This window comes from Notamacropus eugenii, chromosome 4 (assembly GCF_028372415.1).
Source record: "Notamacropus eugenii isolate mMacEug1 chromosome 4, mMacEug1.pri_v2, whole genome shotgun sequence".
Lineage (NCBI taxonomy): Eukaryota > Metazoa > Chordata > Mammalia > Diprotodontia > Macropodidae > Notamacropus > Notamacropus eugenii.
In genome coordinates, this window is record NC_092875.1 from 391,471,846 (window position 1) to 391,492,445 (window position 20,600).

Below are 20,600 nucleotides of genomic sequence, written 5' to 3' on the forward strand. Positions count from 1 at the left end.
CCTTCAGAACCAGTGTTGCATTAACCATCCCCTAATCAAACTCCCCTTAATGGGCTGGCCCATTAATGGGTGGGGAAGATCTTTAATTTCATTAAGAAACGAAATTGTATTAACAATAAGCAAAAATGCATTATTAATACACCATCCACTCTGAGATGAGTCATCAATTTCACTCTGCCTCTGAAGAGCTACTATATCTAATCACAATTTTTAAAACTCGTAATGGAGAAAAAAATTAATTATGGACTTGACATTGAAAAGTTCTCTTCCTCACCCAGTTCCAGAAATAGAGTAATTTTGTGGTGAGTATAGATAAGTTATTTTCCATGTATTTGTTATTTTGTTAAGACATGTTGTCCTTTGGATTTATGAGAACAAATGCATTTAAATTTTTCCACTATTAAATTTGTTCAGCTCTGGCACCACTGAGCATGCCCATTTTTCCTGATTTTTAAAAATTTGGTAAATATTTCACATGAAAAAATAAAGAACATGTCTCTTTTATGTGGAACAAAGTGACCCAGAGCCAGAAAGAAACATGTGATTGTGGTTGGATAATGAGGAGGAATGCCTAAAGTCTATTTAAAGTCTCTGCTTTCAACTCTTTATGTATGAAAACTTATAACTAGGGAGTCACTAAGATATCAAATGCATTTTACCTGATTTTATTATTTCCTGCTTATTCTTGACTGATTTCTACATCCTGTCCTGGAATCCACTGACACCTGTGTTGGCCATCAGGAAGGACTACGAACTAGCCATTTGCACAGTCTTGGTTTGCATACTTCTAACTTACCAACCTCTTTCTTAAGAACTGATAATGAAATCAACATATCAAGATCAAATTTATTACTGTGAATGGTATGGTAATCTTCTGTGATATCCTTGTTTTTCCATTCTCCCTACAGTGAAGGTCCTTTTCTTGGTCACTACTCCCTTCTCTCTGTCTGACCCATTCATGTCACCTCCATCCCTTCAGTGTACGTATCCCACTTATCCAACCATTGCATCATGTACTTTAGAACCACTATCTTATTGTTAACAAATTGTTGTTCTTGTTAGTTCTTTTTTGAAGAAGTCCAGTGACATCGGGAATGAATGATGTCTTGACTCCTGAGTGAACTGGATTTAAATAAGGCTGAGTTTCACAAAATGATCAGCAAATTATTTTCATGTTAGATCTCTACACTAGAAATTATTTTATATTTTGTACCTAACATATTTCCCAAATAGAATGGAAATAGACTATAGATTTCTTGAGGGCAGGATTGTTTCATTTTGTCTTTGTATACCTAGAACCTAGCACAATTACTGACACATAGTGCCTTCACCATGCTGAATAAATGCTAATTGAATTAAATCAAATTGTTTCAGACCTTCCTGAAGATGACCTGACTGATTTATATATTAAGATGAGTAGAAATTAAGACATTAAGAAATTAAGACATTCTAGACATTATGATATCTAGAAATATGTTAACTTGTACTCTTTGATACTGATCTTTAAGTGCTCATGGCCTGAGATTCCATAAGCATGAAATGGAAGAATCTTAAGTTGATTGTAAGACTCTGTCTATCATAAATTATTTGGGCCAATATTTCTTTATTCTTAGATTGATCCAATTGAGCTGGAAGAGTTTCAAGGATAAGCCTAGTGGCAAGCTGTCATACTGGGATAAAACCTGCTCAGGTCATAGAGGGTCATCCCCAGAAAAGTGGTTGTTTGTTGGTAAAATACTTTTGACCATTGAAGCTTATAAAAACAGATTATTAAGGCATGGAAAGTCTTCAGTCTACCTCAGTGAATGGTAAGCCCATTGATGAAAACATATTCTGAGGCACAAAATAAAGTCTTTTAACTAGGCAATTCTGTTAAGTAATTAATCCTATTTGTGAGAACAAAATGATCAAAATTTTCTTTTGGTATTATATAGATAAAAGCCTCAGGTTGACCTGTTTTAAAAATTTAGTTGCTTAGATTGTTAGACTAAAAAGACAGAAAGCAGCATTATGGTTCTCAGGCAAAAGAGAGTAGATAAATAGTGTTAGCTTTTTTTAAAAAGCATGTTTCTTTCTTTCACATTTCTCTGTGTTGAACACAAACCTTTATGCTAAGTGATTTGAAGATTAGTATCTTTAAAGTCCTCAGTTCTTTAAAGCCCACTGTTTTATAAAGTGAGCAAGCCAGTTACATATAGATTTTCTGTCAAATCCATTCAGAAGGATATATTCTAACCACGATGGCTCCCTCATTAGACTTAAGTGTCTTTAACAAAAACTATCAGCCACCTCTAGGTCTCTGGAAATAAAAAAAAAATAGCTTGGCCTGTAGAGTTCCTCATACTTCCCCAGTGAGCTCTGCTATATTAACCTTGACATTTTTAGAACTTTGGAACCATATTACCTTTTCACGCCTCATCTGTTAATGTAGCTGTTTAGAGTTCTCATTTTTGGAAAATTATCAAAGAGATCACAGTATTTAAAGCTGTTTCTGCTCCTCTTTCTCCCAAGAAAGGAAATCCATTTTCTAGTATCTCTTCCCTCATTAATCTTGATGTTGGTGAGTCACAAATGGGAAGAAAGCAATTGAAATACTTCTCAGAAAAGAAAAAAAAATCCACTACTTTTGATTATGACTTAGAAGGAATATTCTTGGGTGCAGTCAAGATAACAGAGTAGAAGCAGGGACCTGCGTGAGATCTCCTCACAAACCCCTCAAATTATCTGTAAAAATGACTCTAAACAGATGCTAGAGTAGCAGAAGTTATGGATGACAGACTGAAACAGATTTCCAGCCCAGGACAATCTGGAAGGAGAGAAAGAATGGACTATTTCACTGGGCTCAGAGTGGAGCGCAGCCCAATGTAGGCCATTCCAGCACAGAAGAGACTAGAGCAAAGTTTCAGAGCACTGAATCATTAGCAACTGAAGTGGTTTCCAGACCTTTCAACCCACAAACACAAAAGACAGCCTTGAAGGTCAGTGTGAAAACTTTCTCACCTACCTGAGAGAGGAACATGATCTTACCCCAGCCCCAACCTCAGCTCCAACCTCAAGTGGGTGGCAGCCACTGCTGCAGCAGAAAGCTGCTTCTGGAGCTTTCACCCTATAGAGAGTGGGGGAATTGAGAAACTAATCTGGGTCACAGTCCTGGGTGGTTGTCCTGCGGTGAGCAGGAGCACTGGTGTGGCTGAGCTGGTGGCAGCTGTGGAGAGGGAATCCTACTTGCATTTCCAGGGCAGAAAAGAGTGTTTGTGGTTGCTCATAGATCAGATCATGGGCCAGGAGAGAAGTAAACACCTCTCCTTTGATCATACCACATGGGAGGAACTGAGAATTCAGAGATCCCTAGAGATATCTTTGAAAATAACTGAAAAAACCCTGAAACTTGTGGCAGTACATCCTGCACTTAACAAAGAGCTCAACAATCAAGTTATTTTTCTGAGAAAATGACAAAGCAGGGGAAAAATAAAGACTATAGAAGGCTGCTTTCTTGGTGAAAACGTATTTTCTTCCACGGATGAGGAAGATCAGAGCATATGACTGGAGAAAGACAGCAAGGTCAAGGCTCATGCATCCAAATTCTCCAAGAAAAATATGAAATGGTCTCAGGTCATGGAAGAGCTCAAAAAGAATTTTGAAAATCAATTAAAAGAAGGAGAGGAAAAATTGGAAAGAGAAATGAGAGTGATGCAAGAAAATCATGAAAAACAAGTCAACAGTTTGCCAAAGCACACCCCAAAATGCTGAAGAAAATAACAACTTTAAAAATATACTAACTCAAAATGCAAAAGAGGTCTAAAAGGTCAACAAAGAGAAGAATGCTTTAAAAAGCAGAATAGGCTAAAAGGAAAAAGGAGGTCCAAAACCTCACTGAAGAAAATAATTCCTTCAATATTAGAATGCAGCAAATGGAAGTTAATGACTTTATGAGAAATCAAGAATGAAACCAAAAGAATGAAAAAAAAGAAGACAATATGAAATAGCTCACTGGAAAAACAACTAACCTGAAAAATAGATCCCAGAGAGATAATTTAAAAATTACTGGTCTACCTGAAATAAAAATTATTGTTCTACCTGAAAACTATGATCAAAAAAAGAGCATAGACATCACCTTTCATGAAATTATCAAGGAAAACTGCCCTGATATTCTAGAACCAGAAAGTAAAATAGAAATTGAAAGAATCCACCAAATGCATCTACAAAGAGATCCCCAAAGGAAAACTCCTAGGAACACTGTCACTAAATTCTGGAGTTCCTAGGTCAAGGAGAAAATATTGCAAGCAGCCACAATGAAACAATTCAAGTATTGTTGAAATACAATCAGGAAAACACAAGATCTAGAAGCTTCTACATTAATGGAGCAAAGGGCTTAGAAAGTGATATTCTGGAAGTCAAAGATGATAGGATTAAAAGCATGAATCACCTATCCAGCAAAACTGAGTATAATACTTCAGGGAAAAAATTGATATTCAATGAAATAGAGGACTTCCAAGCATCCTTATTGAAAAGACTAGAGTTGAATAGAAAATTTGACCTTCAAATACAAGAATCAAGAGAAACATGAATAGGTAAACAAGAAAGAGAAGCCATAAGGGACTTATTCAAGTTGAACTGTTTGCAATCCTGTATGGAAAGAGGATATTTATAATTCATGAGACCTTTCCCAGTATTAAAGTCTTTATAGGGAAGTACATATATGTATGTATGTATCTGTATATATGTCCATGCATATGTGTGTATGTGTGTGTGTGTGTGTGTGTGTGTGTGTGTGTGTGTGTGTGTGGATAGAGGGCATGGGGTGAACTGAACATGATAGGAGGATATGTGAAAATAAAATTAAATGTTGAGAGCAATGTACCAGGAGAAAGAGAAAGGGAAAGGTAGAATATAGTAAATCATCTCACATAAAAGAGGCAAGAAAGAGTTTTTATAATGGAGAGGAAGAGGGGGAAGGTGAGAGGGAAATAAATGAGCCTTACTCTTATTGTATTTGGCTTAAGGTGGGGGAATAACACACATTCAATTGAGTATGGAAACATATCTTACCCTGCAGCAAGGCAGGGGGAATGGGGGTAAGAGAGGGAGTATAACAGAAGGGACTGCAGATTGGGGGAATGGTAAATCAGAAGCTATCATTATTGTGGCGGGACAAGTCCAGAGAGAGAATGAAATACATAGAGGGCAAGGCAGGATAGAGGGAAATGTTGTTAGTCTTTTGGAGCATGATTGTTATTGGAAGTGTTTTGCTTACTATACATGTATGACCTATATTGAATTGCTTGCTTTCTCAATGAGGGTGGGTGGGAAGGGAGGAAGGGAGGGAATGTGAACTCAAAGTTTTAAAAATGAATATTACAAATTGTTTTTTCATGCAACTGAGAAATAGGATATGCAGCAACAGGGTATAGAAATCTATCTTGCCCTACAGGAAAATAGAGGGAAGGGGAATGGGATAAGGGGCATGATAGATGGGAGGGCAGATTGGTGGGAGGGGTGGTTGGAGTGCATCCTGGCCTATGGTGGGGGGAGGGGAGAGATGGGGAGAAAATTTGGAATTCAAAATCTTATGGAAGTGAATGTTCAAAGCTGAACATAAATTATATAAAAAGAAGGAATAGTTTTCTATTCTTCCTACATCTTTTGCATTTATTTCACTTATATTTGTTTCATGGGACCTAATTTTTGAGGATAAATGAGCTTAGCCATGGGTCACCTATTTTTCTATTAATTGAACACAGAGTTGAGTTAGCTTTGGGAGCTTTCAGATTATTTTCTAGACTGTTAGGTGGCACACTGGGCACAACCATTAGTGTTATAGAAGAAATAAAAATTAAGTATATCTTCACTATTTCAGGGCTACCTAGAAAGAAGCTATCCCTATATGATATTATTGTGCAATGATTATTGGTAATTTGGATGAAAGTCACAATAGTTGCTGTATTTCCATAGGAGTCCTCTTAAAGCCACATAGGAAGGTTGATTTAGGGCTTTTAAATTAGCTGTCCAGACTGAACACATTGCATTTTAAGAATTTAGCTGTTTGTTTTTTTTTTATTTTTTAGTCACATATAGAGTTAGCCTCAGGCAGAATTTCTTTTTGTTTTCCAGAAAATGCTAAGAACAATGATATCTACTTGGAAAACCAGTACAGTTCATTTAGGAGTGACTAAAATGAATGACCAAAAATAAAGAAGGAAAGTGGGGGAAAGGACAGACTTTTATTAAGTGCCGGTTGTATGTCAGACATCGTTTTGTGCTTTACAAATATTATCTCATTTGACATTCACAACAATCCTCAGAGATGAGATTTATTTTCTCTGTTTTAAATTTGAGTAAACTGATGCAGATAGAGATTAAGTGACTTGCCCAGGGTCATACAGCTAGTAAATATCTGAAGTTAGATTTGACCTCAGATTTTCCTGATTTCTAGCCCTGGATCCTAACTACTATACTACTTAGCTGCCTAGGTAATTATTAGTAAATGACTAGGAAACGTCTGGTGAAATGCCCAAGGAATTTGGGCTTAGTATTGTGCTCTTAAATATTCTGATTGATTGATTCATTCATCTGTTCATGTATTTATGTATTTTGTATTTTTATTATAAGTTTAGTATGCATCAAAGCATACAAATATTCAAATTTGAGAAAAGATATATGGAAAATTTTATATATACAGAGTTATATTAAAAGTTTTCATTAACTTGAACGTTAGTAGCTGCATTTTTCTGTTTGTTTCTCTGTTCCCTCTTGAACTTTTTTCTTCCATATATCTTTTTGAATTTTGCAGTTATTATTTATATAGTTGAAGAGAATTCTTTTTTTTGTTCTTTTTTGTTTTAGTTCTTTCTTCCTTCTGCAATCCTTTATCGAAGTTTTCTCATATTTCCTTATATTCTTCAAAGTTGTCATTTCTTCTAGTACAAATATAAAGAACCAACCTTGCCCTGGAGAAGAATTAAGAAAATCCATCTCTCTCCCTTTATTGGAGAGATAGCTAGGTGAAGGCATTTTTGGAATTTTCCATGTTTTGCTAGATGCATTGTGTTGGCTGATTTTGCTTTTTTTAACCTATATTACAAGACTATTTCACATATAGCACAATTTATTAAGCCATTCCCCAATTATTGTACACATGAATTATTTTCAGCTTATTGCCTCAGAATTTCTCTCTTAGTTAAAGGCTAGTTAGTTTAATTTAGAGTTTATTGGTGACCATTTCCCTTAACAATGTAACTAGCCTCACCCCATTTTTTACTTTTTGCATCCCCCAAAAGAAACACAAACTTACCATATCTCCTATATTCTCCCTTCTCATGGTTCCTCCAGCTGTCTTTGAACTTCCAGGGACACAAAGGCAAGATATTTGGCCCTTGTGTAATTGACTAATATTTTGAGCCCCATGAAAGACATGCAAATTCATACAAAAGAGGCATGTAAGAAGGAATGAATATGATTATTTACAGGGGCTACAGATTTAAAGTTCTGTATTAGTGTATAGAGAGTCACAAAATACATATTCTTCTAACAGGTAGAAAAGAGTAAGAAAGGTAAAGGATATTTGCTCATGAATATTTAAATAATTATTCAGCAATGATTAAAATAGTTCCTAGCTAGGTACTTAATTGCTTGCTGCCTATACTTTCAAATCCTTGGACAATTCACAACTTATGTATCTAGCTCTACTGACTGTGGCTCATGTCTGGGTATGATTCTCTATAATTCAGCTTAGTACCCCATTATCCAACTCAGACTGTCCTCTCCAAAATTACCAGTGATCTATTAATTGATAAAAAATGTCCTTGTCCTTCATCTCTCTGTACTTTCTGACACTATTAATGACCATTCTGGATATAACTTCCCTCTTTAGGTTTTAGGAACATTATTCTCCTCTGGTTTTCCTCGTTCCTTTCTTATTAATGCTCCTTAGCTGATTGGTGTTCCTGTCCTGAATCTTTATCTATGTCATACCCACTAACCAAAGGTTTCTTCCAAATTCTTTCATGGGTCTTCTTTTTTTCCTCTATTCTATCTCATTTGGAAATTTCACCAGATCCCATGGATTCTATCATCATCACTATGAAGATATAGATTCTCAGCTCAATATATCAAACCTTAGCATCTTTTCTCAGCCTAAATTCACATATCATTGACTGTCTTTTAGTCACCTTGAACTACATGCCCTGTTAGGCATCTCAAACTCAACATGCTAAAACTGAACTCATTTTATTTCTCCCTAAAGTTTCCACTCTTCCCAACATTTTTAACCCTGTTGAAGGCACAATCATTCTCCTAGTTACCTAGCTTCACAACTACAGTGTCTTCCTAAACTCCTGACTCTCACTACACATATCCAATATGTTGTCAAATCTCTGAAATTTTTTAAAAAAATATATTTATTTATTTTTAGTTTTCAACAGACATTTCCACAAGATTTTGAGTTCCAAAATTTCTCCCCATCTCTCCCCTCCACCCACCCCAACATACATCCATTCTGATTACCACTTCCCCCAATCTGTCCTTCCTTTTTTACACCCTTCCCTTCTCTTATCCCCATCCCCTGTATTTTCTTTTTTTTTTTTAATTAATTTTTAACATTTATTTTCACACAATTTTGGGTTACAAATTTTCTCCCCTTTTATCCCCTCCTCCCCCCAAACCCGAGCTTTCTAATTGCCCCTGTGACCTATCTGCTCTCTCCTCTATCCTCCCTCCCTGCCCTTGTCTCCGTCTTCTCTTTTGTCCTGTAGGACCAGATAGCTTTCTTTACCCCTTAACCTGTATTTCTTGTTACCCAGTGGTAAGAATATTACATTTGGTCCTAACACTTTGAGTTCCAACCTCCTTAGCTCCCTCCCTCTCCACCCCTTCCCCCTGAAAGACAGGCAATTCAATATAGGCCATATCTGTTTAGTTTTGCAAATGATTTCCATACTAGTTGTGTTGTATAGGACTAACTATATTTCCCTCCATCCTATCCTGTCCCCCTTTACTTCTATTTTCTTATGGTCCTTTCCCTCCCCATGAGTGTCGACCTCGTATTGCATTCTCCTCCCCATGCCCTCCCCTCCATCCTCTCCCCCACCCTGCTTGTGCCCCTGTCGCCCACTCTCCTGTATTATGAGATAGGTTTTCCTATCAAAATGAGTGTGCATTATATTCTTTCCTTGAGTGGAATGTGATGAGAGTAGACCTCATGTTTTTCTCTTGCCTCCCCTCTTTATCCCTCCACTAATAAGTCTTTTGCTTGCCTCTTTTATGAGAGATAATTTGCCCCATATAACTTCTCTCTTTCTCCTCCCAATATTTCTCTCTCACTGCTTGATTTCATTTTTTTTTTAATATATGATCCCATCCTCTTCAATTCACTCTGTGCACTCTGTCTCTATGTATGTGTGCGTGTGTGCATGTGTGTATGTGTGTACTCCCACCCAGTGCCCAGATACTGAAATGTTTCAAGAGTTATAAATATTGTCTTTCCATGTAGGAATGTAAACAGTTCAACTTTAGTAAGTCCCTTATGATTTCTCCTTGCTGTTCGCCTTTTCATGGTTCTCTTCATTCTTGTGTTAGAAAGTCAAATTTTCTTTCCAGCTCTGGTCTTTTCATCAGGAAAATTTGAAAGTCTTCTATTTCATTGAAAGACCATTTTTTCTCCTGAAGTATTAAACTCAGTTTTGCTGGGTAGGTGATTCTTGGCTGCAGTCCTAGTTCCTTTGACTTCTGGAATATCCTATTCCATTCCCTTCTATCCCTCAATGTAGAGGGTGCCAGATCTTGTGCTATCCTGACTGTATTTCCACAATACTTGAATTGTTTCTTTCTAGCTGCTTGCAATATTTTCTCTTTCACCTGGGAATTCTGGAATTTGGCCACAATGCTCCTAGGAGTTTCTCTTTTTGGATCTCTTTCATGTGGTGTTCTGTGGATTCCTTGAATATTTATTTTGCCCTCTGGTTCTAGAATCTCAGGGCAGTTTTCCTTGATAATTTCATGGAAGATGATGTCTAGGCTCTTCTTTTGATCATGGTTTTCAGGTAGTCCCAGAATTTTTACATTGTCTCTCCTGAATCTATTTTCCAGGTCAGTTGTTTTTCCAATAAGATATTTCACATTATCTTCCATTTTTCGAATCTGCGTGGTATGTTCTGAGATATCTGTCTTTCTCGAAAAGTCCTTAGCGTCCATCCGTACCATTCCAGTTTTGAAAGATCTATTTTCTTCAGTGAGCTTTTGAATCTCCTTTTCCATTTGGTTAATTCTGCTTTTGAAAGCATTCTTCTCCTCATTGGCCCCTTGCACCTCCCTTGCCAGCTGAGTTAGGCTAGTTCTCAAGGTGCCAATTTCTTCAAGATTTTTTTGGTTCTCCTTTAGCAGGGAGCTGATCTGCTTTTCATGCTTCTCCCTCATCCCTCTCATTTCCCTTCCCAGTCTTTCCTCCACCTCTCTAACTTGATTTTCAAAATTCCTCTTGAGCTCTTCCATGGCCCAAGCCCATTGGGTGGGCTGGGACGCAGAATCCTCGATTTCTGTGTCTTTGCCTGATGGCAAGCATTGTTCCTCCCCATCAGAAAGGAAGGGAGGAAGTGTCTTTTCTCCGATAAAGTACCCTTCAATAGTTGTATTTCTTTTCCCTTTTCTTGGCATTTTCTCCAACCAGTGGCCTGACCTCTGAATGTTCTTCTCACACCCACCTCGCTTCCTGGTCCTCCCAGCCAGCGTTTGGGGACTGAGATTCAAATGCTGCTTCCCGCCTTAGGATTTTTGATGGGGGCAGGGCTGCTATTCAGTGTGAGAATTAATTTCAGATGGTCAGGGGCAGGGCCGCCTCTCAGGCACACTTCCCTCTGGGGGTTTATGCACAGACCTTCCACAATGGATCCAGGCTCCTCCCCGTTTGGGGAGCCCCCGTCCGCAGCTGCCTCTCAGCCCCCACCTCCCGGGGGGGCCCGAGCCATGGGGGCACCCCACTCCCCTCTCAACCCGCCAAAGAGATTCTCTCACCCACCCCTGTCAGTTACCTGTTGGTGGGGGGGCCCGTGCTGCCGCTGAAGATCCGGCCTCCAGAGCCCTCTCAGATCTGTGCCTCTCGGATCCGCGGCCGCCGCCTCCGCCGCAGGTCCAGACTGGGCTCCGCGTCTGCAGCGCGACGGACCTTTTCCAAGAGGTTTGCAGGTCCTTCTGTGGGTGGGGGGACCCGCGTGGCCACTGGAGATCCCATCCCCATAGCCCTCTCGGATCTCCTCCCCTCAGTCTTGCGGCCGCAGCAGGGCCGCACTCCGCTCCCCGTCCCGGCGCCCAATCCGCGGCCCGAAGGCCCCCCCGCGAGAGGTCCGCAGGTCTCTCTGGAGCAGAAATCTCCCTCGCTCCAATACTCCGTGGTCTCTGGGTGAAGAATTCGCCCTGGCTTGGTCCCCTCTAGCTGTTCTGTGGTTTGTGTGCTCGGAGCTATGTGTATGTGCGTCTTTCTACTTCGCCATCTTGGCTCCGCCCCCCCCTCCCCATATTTTCTTGTAGGGCAAGATAGATTATATTGTTGCCTGTGTATCTTATTTCCCAGTTGCGTTGTAAAACAATTTTTAATATTCATTTTTAAAGCTTTGAGTTCTAATTACTCTCCCTTCCTCCCTCCACATGTATTCCCACTGAGAAGGCAAGCAATTCAATGTAGGTTATACATATGTAATTGTGTAAAACACTTCCGTACCAGTCATATTGTGAAAGACCAACTATATTTCCCTCCATCCTATCCTGCCTCCCATTTATTCTATTCTCTCTTTTGACCCTATCCTTCCTCAAAATTGTTTACTTCTAATTACCTCCTCCCATTTGCCCTCCCTTCTGTCATCTCCCCCACACCCTCACTTATCCACTTCCGCCCTACTTTCCTGTAGTGTAAGATAGATTTACATACCAAATTGAATGTTGATGTTATTCCCTCCTTAAGCCAAATGCAATGAGAGTAAGGTTCACTCTTTTCCTCTCACCTTCCCTCTCTTTTCCTCCATTGAAAAAGTTTTTTCTTGCCTGTTTTATGAGCGATAATTTGCCCCATTCTATATTTCCCTTTCTCCTTCCAATATATTCCTTTTTCACTCTTTAATTTTATTTTTTTAGATATCATCCCTTCCTATTCAACTCACCCTGTGGCCTCTGTCTATATGTATATGATCCCTCCAACTATCCTAATACTGAGAAAAGTCTCAAGAGTTACAAATATGATCTTTCCATGTAGGAATGTAAACAGTTTAACTGTAGTAAGTTCCTTATGATTTCTATTTCCTGTTTACCTTTTCATGCTTCTCTTGATTTTTGTGTTTGAAATTCTAATTTTCTATTCAGCACTGGTCGTTTCAACAACTTGAAAGTTCTCTATTTCATTGAATGACCATTTTTCCCTCTGAGTATAATAATACTCAGTTTTGCTGAGTAGATAATTCTTGGTTTTAATCCTAGCTCCTTTGACCTCTGGAATATCATATTTCAAGACCTCAGATCCCTTAAAGTAGAAACTGCTAGATCTTGTGTTATCCTGATTGTATTTTCATAATACTTGAATTGTTTCTTTGTGACTACTTGCACTATTTTCTCCTTGAACTGGGAGCTCTGGGATTTGGCTACAATATTTCTACAAGTTTTCTTTTTGGGATCTCTTTAAGGAGGTGATTCATGGATTCTTTCAATATCTATTTTACTCTCAGGTTCTAGAATATCTGGGCAGTTTTGCTTGGTAATTTCTTAAAAAATATCTAGTATCTCTTTTTGATCATGGCTTTCAGGTAGTCCAATAATTCTTAAATTGTCTCTCCTGGATCTGTTTTCCAGGTCAGTTGTTTTTCCAGTGAGGTATTTCACATTGTCTGCTATTTTTTCAGCTTTGTTTCATAATTTCTTCCTTTTTCCTAAAGTCATTAACTTCCATCTGCTCCATTCTAATCTTTAAGGAATTATTTTCTTCAGCGAGCTTTTGGACCTCCTTTTCCATGTGGCCAGTTCTGGTGGTTAGGGCATTCTTTTCCTCATTGGCTTTTTGGATCTCTTTTGTCATCTTAGTTAGTCTATTTTATAAAGCGTTATTTTCTTCAGCATTTTTTTTTGGTCTCCTTTAGCAAGTAGTTGACTCTTTTTTCATGATTTTCTTGCATCACTCTCATTTCTCTGCCCAATTTTTGCTCTATTTCTCTTACCTGATTTTCAAAATCCTTTTTGAGCTTTTCCATGGCCTGAGACCATTTCATATTTTCCTTGGAAGCTTTGGGTGTAGGAACTTTGACTTTATTATCTTCTGTTTGTTTACTGTGGTCTTCAAAGTCACCAAAATAAGAGTGTGTATTCTGATTCTTTTTTCGATTGTTACTCATTTCCCCCAGCCATTTACTTGACTTTTTTGAAATTTCTTTTTAACACTGTTTATAATAGATAAAGCAATTCAAACTTTTGTTTAGGTGATTATTTACTTGACTTTTGAGCTCTTTGTCAAGGTAGTTCTCTGCTTCCAGTGGGTTTGGGAAGATGTACTGTCAGCCACTTTATCTCCCCATAATCTGTGGGCTTAGAGCTCCAGAAACAGTCACTGCTGCTACCGCTACCCCTGTACCTGCTGGGGCTGTGTGAGCTCCTTCACCCCCCACCACCACCCTGGGGCTGGGGTCTGACCACTCTACTCTCTCACACACATCCCACACATTTTTTCCACTGACCTTCCAATTTGTCCTCAGCATTTTGGGGTTCTGAAATCTGAAAACTGCAATAGGTGCCTGAGATTCAGCCTCCCCAAAGTCTGCTCAGGTCCTGTTTGTGCCAGCATGGTTCACATTTGACTGTTTTTTCTTCCTGAAAGGCATGAAAGACACTTCCTGGCAAATTTCTAGGCTGTCTTGGACTGGAGATTTGCTTCACTCCTTCATTCTATGGGTTCTGCAGCTCCAGAATTTGTTTAGAGTCATTTTTTACAGGTACTGGACTGGGTTTGTAAGGAGAGCACAATCAAGTCTGTGCTGTTACTCCATTATCTTGACCCAAATCTCTATTTTTCAACCTTCTCACCATTTCTCACCTTCTCATACATCACCTTCTTTTCACTCATATAGACACCATACACCTTCATTACCATTTGCCTAGGCTACTGCCTTCTAATCCTTTTCCCTAACATCCCTCCCCATGCCATTTCATCATCCTTTCAGCTCCCAAAGAGAGTTTCCTAAAGCATAGCTCTTATCACATTACCCCTTACTCAGCAAACTCCAGTGTCTCCCCAGTTACTTCTATAATCAGATGAAATGTCCTATTTGTTATTTAAAGTCAACCTGATTAGCTTTCAATTCTGTTGCCTTCTAATTTTTGTACTCCTCTTCCATTTTACTCCCCATCCATTCACTCTATCATGGCAGTATACTGTTTCTATAACAATATACCCCATTTTCTGATTCTGTCCCTTTGCAGTGGCTATCCCTCATACCTATCATGCATTTCCTCTTCACTGCTGCTTTTTAGAAAGCTTTCCTAGCTTGTTTCAAGGTTCAGAAAAAAATCCCACCTTCCACTGAAGTATTTTCCTAGTCCCTTTCCCCGACCTTATTTCCCTGTGCATTGCTAATACCTTCCCTCTGGGATTACCTCCCCTCTATTATGTATATCTTGTAAGTACATACTTAATTGCATCTTGCCTCCCTCAGTACAACAAGTTCCTTGAAGGCTGGGACACCATTTCCACCTTCTAACCTTTAGTATAGTGATTAATGCAGAGTAAGTGCTTAACAAATCCTTCCTGATTGACTGACTCACCTTGGTTAGATTTGCTGAATGATTATATACTGTGATAAGTTTGTGTTTCTGATTCCCTAGTAGCCAGAAGTTATGCTAATTTAAATTCAGTTTACCAAACATTTTATTAAGTGCCAGTGGTAGTTGTGCTAGGTACTGGAGATTAAAAGATGCAAATCAAATAGTCCCACAGTCCCTGCCTTCAATGAACTTACATTTTATTTTTTAAGGGGGGGGGAACTAATAAGTGCACAGAAAATTAAATACAAAATATATATGAAGTAATTTGTGGGAAAGAATATTAGCAGCAAGATGGTTGAAAGAGATTAGGAAAATATTCTCTTAACCTTGCTGTAGATGGTCACAGTAGACCTAAACTTTGAGAGAAACCCTGGGCAATGGCACAGAATCAGAAGACCAAATTTCATTTTTAGGGACTAGCAAACAGCATGCTTCCCCCCTTTCTGCATTCTTCTAAAAAAAATTTCCCACTAAATAGTATTTTATTTTTTCCAATTACATGCAAAGATAGTTTTCAACATTGATTTTTATAAGATTTTGCATTCCAAATTTTTCTCCCTCTCTTCCTCCCTTTCCTGCTCCCCAAAACAGCAAGTAATGTGATATAAATCATATTAAACATATTTCCACATTAGTCATGTTCTTAAAAAAAAATAAAAAAAGGAAAAAAAAAGAGGAAGAAAAAACAATAACAAACAAATAAGTGAAAATAATATGCTTTCATCTGCATTCAGAATTCACAGTTCTTTCTCTGGATGTGGATAGCATTTTCCTTCATGAGTCTTTTGGAATTGTCTTAGATCATTGTATTACTGAGAAGTGCTAAATCTGTCATAGTTGATTATTGTACTTTCCAGGTTTTTCTGAAATCTGCCTGCCCATCATTTCTTGTAGCACAACAGTATTCCATTACATTCATATACCACAATTTGTTTAGCCATTCCCCAACTGATGGGCATCCCCACAATTTGCAGTTCTTTGCTACCACAAATAGAGCTACTATAAATAGTTTTATATATATGGATCTGATTTCATTTTTTATGATCTCTTTGGTATACAGACCTAGTAGTGGTAAGAGCAGTATGCTTTTGGCTAGAATGTGGAGTGTACAATAAGCCAGATGAAAACAGTTACTTATATAGTAATGTCAACAAAATTTCCTGAAAAGTGACACATTCAGCCACTCACCTGTTTCTTTTGTAAATTATTTGTCAAAAATTATTTTTTGCCAACTGAATTGCCTGATGCCTTGGGCATCTTATAGTTAAAAACATCTCCACTGGAGTGACTTATTCCAATTTACTGATAAGGAGTACCTACCAAGGGCTAAGAAACATTGTAAAATTCCTTATTTAAGAACTTCTTTCTGTAGCAGAGGCAGCTTTGTTTTGTTTAGAAGGTAATGCCTTTTTGAACAAATCTTTTTTCCCTATAGCTAAAAAGAAGTGACTTTTGGTCCACTGGTCTAATTCTCCTCTATTGGCAGAAAGTTTCTGGGGACTATCTCAGTACATATTCATGGTCATTCAATGCTACTATCATCATAATGGGAACATTTTTATTTTTTATTTTTAAGAGACAATATCTCTTACCTGTAACAATATTCAAGTCTCTTTTAAGGGAGGACCATGACGAAGTATGTTTGAAGGTAATGGCAAATCATGATGAAGGATTTTCCAAATGGAAAGATGTCTTAAGTTCTAAATTTGCAAGAGTTAACCATAAGAACTCAAATGCAGGTATGCCAAAAGCCATTTTAATTAAACTCTAATAGTAATGCAGGCAGGAGAATTCAATGTTTGAACTTCAAAACAACTGAGCTACTGCCACTGATACAAAATTCAAAAATTTCCATTTTCTCTGAATGTACTTGTTTAAGTGCAGTGCACATTCGCCTTCCCCCCAAACAAACCTAATAGACCTCTTGGATAAAGTTTCATTTTTCTTGCTGTTCAGTCATGTCCAACTCTTCAGAATTCCTCCCTTTTCTGGGCAAAGATACTTGAGTGATTTGCCATTTCCTTCTCCAACTCATTTTACATATGAGGAAACTGAGGCAAATAGTGTTAAGTGATTCATGCTGGGTTACATAGCTAGCAGTTGTCTGAGGCTGGATTTGAATTTAGATTTTCCTAACTTCAGATCTTACACTTATCCATGTCTATGTCTTTGTCATTTCTTTTGTTGCATGCAGTCTTTTATTTATATAGCTGTGCCTTATTTCCTCCAGTCATTTTACCCTGAATGCTGTCAGTTGAGTAGATGTTGGAAAACTAAGTATCAATGGATCAATCCTAGGAATCATCAGTCTGAAAACACACAAAAAAAGTATTAATATGGCAGGAAACTTCTTAATTGTGATTGAAGCAATAATAATTGAAATGTTATATAATATTTCAATTGTTCACAATTTGGGCTCTAAAGCAGATGAGATAAACATTTAAATATATGAATGTTCAATTAAACTACTCCTTAGAAAGTTAACCCAATATCAATATTTATTTCTTTTATAACCCTGGGTTAAGATGACAGGTTTCCAAAGCTGGAGTTGCTCCTCTCTAGCCACTCTCCTCCTCCAACAAATTTCAACAGAAATTTTTTTCATGCTTATTTGAGTTTGTGGATTTGTACAAATGCTTGTATGATTAGCTTATGTACAAAAGTACTTAATGTTCCCCTTGGCCTATCTCTATAAGCATGTTACACTTCTAAATTTAAACCACATTATTGACATTTTCTCTATCACTTGTTTGCTGATTTCTGAGGTTTAAATGCTCACAGTGAAAATTTAATGATCCCCTCCTGAAACAGCTTACTCTCTGGTTCTGTAACTTCTGAATGATAGAGCAACAATTGGGAATCAGAGGCAGGTACTTCAAAGAAGCAATAGTTTTTCCATGCTGTTCTCATCCTTCCATTGTTGCTAATCTAATTCTTTTTCATTGTGGGACAACATGGCTGATGACCAAGTTTTATTGTATTTCTATTCAGAGATTATAAAGGTTGCCCTTCAGGCAAAAGAATGATATGGAGGAAGTTCTTCAGAGCTAATTTGCCAGACACTGGTTCTAAGCTAATAAAATTGTGAACTAACACTATTTTCTATTAACAGTTTCATGAGACTTGCTAAAAGGAAATGATGTCTTCAATGACTCCTTGTGACTTAGACCATATAGGAAGCTTACTTGATTGCCAAGCCTAGAGGCCTGTATTGGGCTACCCGAGTCTTCCTTACCTCACCTCCCGAGGTCTTCGGCTGGCCACGCCGGATGCACGTATGAGAGAAAGGACGTTCCAGAGTCAAACAGGGGTTGAGCTTTATTACAGGGTTTCGGTTACAAGTGCAGGGGCTCTTCTTTCTTAGGAGGAAGAGGGGGAGATTTCCTAAGGAGGCTAAGCTTAAGGGATTGGAAGTAGAAGTACAAGCGGGGAGAGAGGGGGAGGGGAGAGAGGAAAGAAAAGAAGCGGAGCCCTACTTTTCTCTTTGGCTCCACACGTGCTAAGAGAGCTTTTAGGCTTCCTCAATCCTACTTAATCTTCAGCCACACAGTTTGCATCTCAATACCGTGCTGTTAGGTAACTAGGTGTGCTCCAATCCGGGACGACCTCGAGGGCAGGGAGACTCCACCCATCAGGTATCTCCGGGGGAGAGGCGGAAATACCCGAGCTAGCCGAGCTAGCTCGGTCTGACCTTCTCGAACCCCCGCTGTTCATGGAGGGCCTCGTAAGACTCTAAGATTTAGAAGTCCCACTTTTACCTGCCCGAGACTGTCCACACGGATTTGAGCTTCCAGTCCCAACACTTGATAAAGTATAGGATAAGAATTTTCTGAAATGGAAAATTATTTAGCTTCCTGATCACCAAAGACTGAGTGTTCTAATTAACCTTATACAGCACCAGTGATGATGAACAACCAGGCTATAAATTTAGAAAAATAACAGTACTCATTTCATTGGTTAATAAAGGCAAAGTGCTGTTATCTTCTTCTCTGGAGGACTTAAATTTAGGATTGTGTTCTCAATATGCAATATGATTATAAAAAAAGAGAAATCACTTAAAGTTCCTGTTATTTTTAAAGGCACAATTTGAATTAATTAGCTTGTGAGATCTTTGAGGGTACCTTCTTTTGCTTCTTTTTGTATCACCAGCATTTAGCACAATGCCTGGCACATAGTGGGTGCTTAATGATAGTGATTAAATTAGCCAATAATTCAACTAACTGAAATATACATATATATATATGATAACATGTATAATATATTACATATACACTGTGTTACAATATTATATACATGTACATATATATATATATATAATATCGTATTATATATAGTATGTCTTCTGGAGAATACATCAGAAGTATCTGGATTAATCATAATAAAAGTATTTAAGTTGTTAGTGTTTGCTTTTCCATATAAAACCTGTTACCAATTTGTAACCCCTATCTGGAAGCCCATTGGTATGAGACCCTCTCTTTTTTGGTTGAGATGAATGCCCTATATGAGGGGCAGGATAGAGTTGGTGAGAGGTGAGAGCTTCAGTTCTCAGCCGTTCCTTCTTTGGAGCTCTCCAAGCAAGAATTCCTCTTGAGTTGACCTTTGGGAAGTCTCTTAGTGAGAGCCTTCTTTGAGTGTAGCATTGAACTCAAGAAAGGAGATGGAAGAGGCTAACCCCACTTCAGGTTTCTGAAGGAAAAGACTGGTAAGACATGAGATGGATGACAGTATGCATCATGTCTCTATCCCCAGCCTGCTAGAAACTTTGAACGGTTTCCCCTTTGGTGAAATCAAGGACATTTTCTCTTGGTTGAGTTGAGTTATCTCACTCTTAGTGAGAGAGCTCCTTCACTCTGTATTGTCTGGTATATTATTTTGCGCTATGTTTCCTTCTGTGATTTCTGCTTTACTATGATTTGGGCAAATGGGTTTCTTTGCTTTGTACTATATGTATTTATTGAAGAGCTAATATTTGATGGGAAAGAAGTCAAGCCTTGGATATAGAGGTTGGGATTTATCTTCCCCTCCAAACTGACCAAGTGACCAAAAGTTCAATGGAATCTTATCATATCCCTTAGATGAAAAATATTTAAGGAAACAGATAGATATACTTCCTTCTCTCTGAGGAAAGTGGAATGGTGACCTCTCTCTCCAACTTCCTGCTTCCGCTCCTAGATGAAATGAAGGTCTCCCTTAGAGAATGGTGGGGGAAGAAAAGGCTGGAGATATTTATTCTGCCTTCCTTTGAGCTCTAGACAAATGTGGCCCTCTCTACACATGAGGGAGCCCACTTACCACTTATATCACTATAATTTCTTGCATATTGAGTTGGATAAAAGAGTCTTGGGAGTATCATGATAATTATTGCTGTGAAATTATTTGGTAATATGGATATTCTATTTTATGTGAAGTAATTTTTTCAAAGATAATTTAGCACATTCAATAATTATATTCATTTCATTTAACTCTAAAGCAAGCATTTTTAGCCATAAAAATCTATGCAACACAGTTTTTGGTAAGCTTAAAATTTTATCCAATTTAAAATAAGGTTTCAAAGCTCACCCATAGAATTTTGAAGATTTTTGCCTCAAAATGTCATTTAACTCAGTTCAATTAGATCAATTCAATTTTGTTGTAAAAAAAATGGTCCAAAATAGGTTACAATTTTTTTCATAAAATATTTCTTATAGTTAAGATTAAAAGCCATGTCTTAAAAAATGAATTACATTTTGTGTATGCAGAGTGTTTCATATTTTGCAAAGTACTTCTTCATTTATGATGCCATTTACTTTTCTTACACCATTGAAGGAAAGGAAGCC